Genomic DNA, 5,815 nt, shown 5'->3' with positions numbered 1-5,815 from the left:
GAGGTTCACAAGGAATCTCAGCGAGCTAATAAAATACCAAAAAATAGTCTGTCTGTCTGTCTCTCTTTTAAATCAATTAAATTCCTTCTCCTAACACAAAGGAGAAACTTTCCCAATAATAAGCAACAAACACAATCACATTGACACAGAGAAGGTTCCCGTAGAGTACTACGGATATATAGGGTGCTTAAACTCTTCCCTATGTATAACCGACCTCCCGGACTCCAGAATTTCTAGTCTAGGTGAATCCCCACACTTAGCAAACTCCTAGGGTTTATTTGAGATCTTTTTCCCCTTTCCTATTCGTAGGATAATTAAAAAGTTTGTGTGATATCGTAGGAAGAACTGAAACAAAATTCATCCCGCCACAGGCGCTTCCTCCTTCCAAATTTCGCGTGAAGGGTCTAGCGTGCCGTCCTCCCAAGTGAAACGGGGAGGTAAAGAAAACGACATCACACATAGAAAGCAACAATGCTGAAGATGTGTCGAGGGTGAAGGATGAAATCAATAAGGAGTTCGATATGAAGGATCTGGGAGCTGCTTCTAGGATTCTTGGAAATGACATTCGAAGAGATAGAAAGAAGTCGAAGTTATGCTTATCTCAAGAAGCATATCTACGGAAGATTCTTGAAAAGTTTGGTATGTCAAATTCGAAGCCAATTGTGACTCCAACAAACCCTCAATTCAATCTGAGTACTGATGTCGAAAGAGCCTATATGAATAGCATCCCATATGCTAATATAGTCGGTTCTTTGAAGTATGCTATGGTCTGTACTAGACCCGACATAGCATACGCAGTAAGTCTTGTAAGCAGGTACATGGCGAATCCTGGAAAGGCTCACTGACAAGCATTGAAGTGGATTTTAAGGTACATAAATGGGTCTCTGAATAGAGTCCTAATTTATGGTGGAGCCTTAGGTGAAGATAGTAAAGCAGTAATCAAAGGATATGTCGACTATGATTATGCAGGTTGTATGGATTCCAGAAAATCTATTTCTGGATATGTTTTAACTATGTTTGGCACAACAATTAGTTGGAAAGCAACACTTCAGAAGGTTGTTGCTCAATCAACCACTGAAGCGGAGTATATTGCCTTAACTGAAGCTGTGAAAGAAGCATTGTGGCTTGAAGGTTTTGTAAAGGAGCTGAAACTTCAAGGTCCAGTTATCACTGTTAAATGTGATAGTTAAAGTGCAATACACCTGTCGAAGAACTCAGCATATCATGAGCGAACTAAGCACATTGATGTGAGGCTGCATTTCGTCAGAGGAGTAATCGAGCGTGGAGAAGTCCAAGTGCTGAAGGTTTCGACTGAAGAAAATGCTACTGATATGATCACCAAGACATTGCCGAGTTGCACGTTTTTCCACTGTATGCAGTTGATAAAGCTGCATGAAGAAAGCTAGTTTATTCCCTTGATGTTGTAGAGTTAGATCCAAGGTGGAGATTTGTGAGATATTGGATTGAACTCTAGTATGTTCGAAGGGTAGCTTCTTGGTTCGACAGTTCGATAGAGTTAAGCATGAAATTGAAGGTTGTTCACATGCTGGTGTCGAAATGTGCATGTTGTAGTCGAAAATGGGTCTAGCATGCAGACGTCAAAGATGCTAGGGTTGTTAGCATGTTAAATTAGGTTTTAGTGTTTAAACCCTAATTTGTTAAGTTAGCTTGTTTATTAAGTTGGCTTGTGTGATGGGCCTTGCTGAAAAAACCCATTAGTTAGTATGTTAGGTTTTATTATAAATAGCATACTAGTCTCTCATCATTGCTAAGCTGCAAATCCTTATTTAGGGTGAGAGAGGTTATTTGTTATTCTTGTAAACTTGTAATCTTGTTTTAAGAGAAAGTAAAAGAATAGCAGTTATAATCAATTATTATGTTCTTCTTATCTTCCCTAATTCCTATTATATTTTGTTCTTGGTATCGTTTTTCACAACAAATCGGTTAAATTCACTGCTTGCTATCATACCATAGTTCCTAAGTTAATTACTAAATCCCAAAGTATGATTACAGTCAAATTCTCAAGATACCGTTAGTTACCGACAAACCGAACGTTTAATCTAATTTCAAGTTTATTCTAATTAAATAGGTTCATTGAAAATTAATTCAACCGTTAATTTAATCGACTGATTAATATCACAATTTTGATAACATAAAACCACCACGTTAATGTACTAATTAAACTTAGCTACCACGTCAATTTCATCAAATTCTGGTCAACTAACTATACCGCTTAATTCGGCTATTTCGATCAAACGGGGCTGTTTTGCATTTCATTAGTCCTATCCTACTATTTTACTATTGCTACTGTTTCCTCACCAAAATCCTATGCTCATCTCCTAATCATATCCCATTTCTATAATTATTATACCATTATGTATATATTAGCATAGCAAAGCACATGGCATAATCACATGGCACGAAACAGAAACCACATAAGAAGACAGAAACAAGACAAAGGACAAAACAAATCAAAACAACGGGTGATGACCGTCACAGGCCTTGCCGCCCGTCGTGGACATTGACGCCCGTCAACCCCTCTGCCATCCGTCATGGGCATTGATGCCCGTCAACCCCTCTACCGCCCGTCAAGGGCATTGACGCCCGTGATGGGCTAATGTATGTGTGAGACGCCTGTCATGGGCATAGTGACGTCCGTCACTTGATTCCCAACCGTCTCTTCGCATTATTTTTTATTCTTACTAGTACGCATAGTCTTAACAGCAATGTTAATGACAATAGCGAGTGATTTACATAAAACATAGCATTTCAACATTGTTACCAAATCTTGCAACTCAAATAACAACAACATTTAATTATCAGAAGCAATACTTCAAATTCATATTATTCAAAACAGATAAATAATTTCCATCACAATCGAACACAGCAATCACTACGCCAAAAATGACTTTTAGCAGCACCCCTAAGACAGCGCTTTTTCTTAAAAGCGCTGCCATAAGTATGAACTAAAAAACACGGAAATTGACTACAGGAAAAGCGCTGTGTAAAGTTGACCTACGAGAGCGCTTTTAAAAAGCGCTGGTAAAGGCCCCCTTTTGAGAGCGCTTTTTGAAAAGCGCTGGTAAAGGCCCCCTTTTAGAAAACACTTTTTAAAATACGCTTACTAAAGGGGGGCCTTTAACAGCGCTTTTCAAAAAGCGCTCTCATAGGCCATTTAAGTTTTATAAATAAAACAGAAAACCCAAATTTTTCTGGAAAAAAGAACGAGAGAAACACGCTTCATTCAGGTTCACTCTCATCTCTCGATCGACCTTCCTACTCGCCATTGAAGCAAATACGGTGGTTCTCATGAAGCAAAAGCACAACGATTATACCTTCATCCGCAACATAACCCTAAACCCCAATTAAGATTTGGTTGCCGATTCTGATGTTGTTCGACTTCGATACATCTTCTTCTCCGATCTGCTTTTCTCCGTCTATCTTTCTGCGATTCTGCTGTTGTTGTTCTGCGATTTGGTTGCCGGTTTGTTCAGGAGTTTGTAATTGGGAATCCGGGTGGGCTCTTGAAGTTTTGTTCGTCATTGTTTACGAGATTAGGGTTCTTGCTGAAAAGGTATGAACTTTTTTCTTCCTGTTTTGATTGAGACTCAAAATTGAAATTTGCACCTTTAGGGTTCTTGCTGCAATGGAAAAATCTAAAAATAAACCTTGTTGCAATGGGTTAATGTTGCATTCAGTTCGTGGCAGTGGATCATCACGTAAGCATAGGCAACAGAGCAGAGCAAGTTCTATAAATTTGTACAAGAAACTGAGTTACCTGCCAACAAGGTAAAGCTTTCATTGTATATTCGTTAGTTTTTCTACTAATGATGCAGAAACAATTGAAGACTGATAATGATGTTGAGCTCTATGCACTTGGAACGGGTAGAATTTTCTTTAATCTTTTAATTTCTCTTAATTTACAGACATAGATAGATTCTGATTAGGTTCAATAGGAAATTTATTTAACTTATAACAGTGAAGGTGTTCTTGATTATGTAGAGTGAGAAGAAGTAGAAAATTTAGATTAAAAAAAATCAATTTATAGATGCATGATCTGAGAAGTACACACTTAATTAATTTATAAAATCAATTTTGATTAAGTTCAATCGAACATTAACTCTCAAAACTGTAGGTATTGTGCATTTTTCATCTTTTATGTGATATGAGTTTCTTGAATTTAGAACAATAATATTTCAATATGTGATGTTAGAGATAGTCACATTTATTTTGTTTTTGAATTAAATCTCAGCTATTCCAACTATATAATAATCATGTCTGAGATTTTGAAGCGCAATGGATGGGCAATTCAGAAAAGTAAGATCATTTCTTTAGTCATCTTTGAGATTTCAATAGATCCACTCATAATTTTAAGCTTCTTTAATTACTGGAACTAGTTTTCATGATACAGGTATAGTGGCATCCACTATTGAGGCTAAGCAAGCATTATTTTTATAATTGATTTCAATGTTTTCTTTCAGACATTGAGCAGCAAACCGCCTGGATCTACAAATGATTCGACTCTGCGTTATGAAAATACGGCAAAGAATCAGAGTGCTGGTTCAAGCAGAGATTTCCCACCATCTTAACCTCGAGAATCGTCTATTATTGATGATAACTTTACTCCCCCTCCACCTTCACTAGGTATGTTAATTAAGATCAGCTTACTAATTATCTTCACGTGAATTAAATTCGTTGAATGCTACTTTATTGAGCTTCAAAAGTGAAACTGAGATCTTAGATCCATTGTCCAACCAACATAAATGTCTATCATGGCTCTATATTTTGTTATATAACCTATAGTGAGGAGTATTAAACAATGAGAAAATAGTGAAACTTTAAAGGACCATATGTACAATTTTGCATATACTTATAACAATTATGGAATAATATGATATTTAGCTTGAGCTTTGTTGTTTGACACATTTGAGTAATGAGGTCATGGGTGTTTAAAAAACCTTTACATATAAATCTAATAAACAAAATGCATACATTATGTCTTTCAATTGTTTACGGCAAAGAATCATGGGTGTTGGATTGTCAATTGTTTACCATTATTTAATACTTCTTTCTGCATCATTTGAAGATATGTGTTAATGATTTGGCATACCTTTTATTTATTAAGTTTCAATGATCATTTGCTAGTGTTGTTACTTACATCTAACTTGTATATTTGAGATTAATAAGTGACATGTTGTACATCTAACTTATATATTTAAATTTATAATTGATGAATATGTATTATACTCCTTTATTAATTTTATTTTTTTCTTCTTCTTATTCTTATATGTATACATGCGATGGACAATTGAAGATAAATTAGAAGTTGATTTGTGCATTGTTAGAAAGTCAATTATGGCCATCGAGGAGTCACGTTCGGCTGGAGAGAACTAGTTTTCTTAGGGAGCAAATCAGTATATACATATATATATATATATATATATATATATATATATATTTGTATTGTATTTTGTGTTTTGAGAATTTGATGTTTCACTAGTTTTCTTAGTAATGTTTTATTTGTATTTTGATAATAAATATATGCAATACTAATTCATAAAATGCTTCATATTAAATGTATTTTTTTTAATTTTTATTTGTTTAATATAATAAATATATTTCTCAAAGCGCTGTCTAAGATAAAAAAAACACATAAAAGAAAAAAAAAACGCAACCTACCAAAGCGCTTTTGGAAAAGCGCTCTAGTAGGGGGGTCTACCAAAGCGCTTTTTCCATAAAAAACGCTCTTATAGGCTGCTACAAAAAGAAAAAAAAATACGCAACCTACCAAAGCGCTTTTGGAATAGCGCTCTAG

General features: G+C 35.4%; 1 long non-coding RNA gene across 1 annotated transcript; it reads left to right on the top strand.

Annotated features, from left to right (window-relative positions):
* Positions 1 to 3,839: 3,839 nt before the first annotated feature.
* LOC131646236 (uncharacterized) lies at positions 3,840 to 5,408 on the top strand. Its single transcript, XR_009297359.1, has 3 exons — positions 3,840 to 4,317; positions 4,482 to 4,644; positions 5,315 to 5,408. It is a non-coding gene; the product is annotated as an uncharacterized LOC131646236 (long non-coding RNA).
* The last annotated feature ends 407 nt before the right edge of the window (positions 5,409 to 5,815 follow it).

The sequence above is a fragment of the Vicia villosa genome, linkage group LG2 (assembly GCF_029867415.1).
Source record: "Vicia villosa cultivar HV-30 ecotype Madison, WI linkage group LG2, Vvil1.0, whole genome shotgun sequence".
Classification (NCBI taxonomy): domain Eukaryota; kingdom Viridiplantae; phylum Streptophyta; class Magnoliopsida; order Fabales; family Fabaceae; genus Vicia; species Vicia villosa.
Note: the sequence above shows the minus strand (reverse complement) of the source record. Positions and strands in the feature narration are given on the sequence as shown.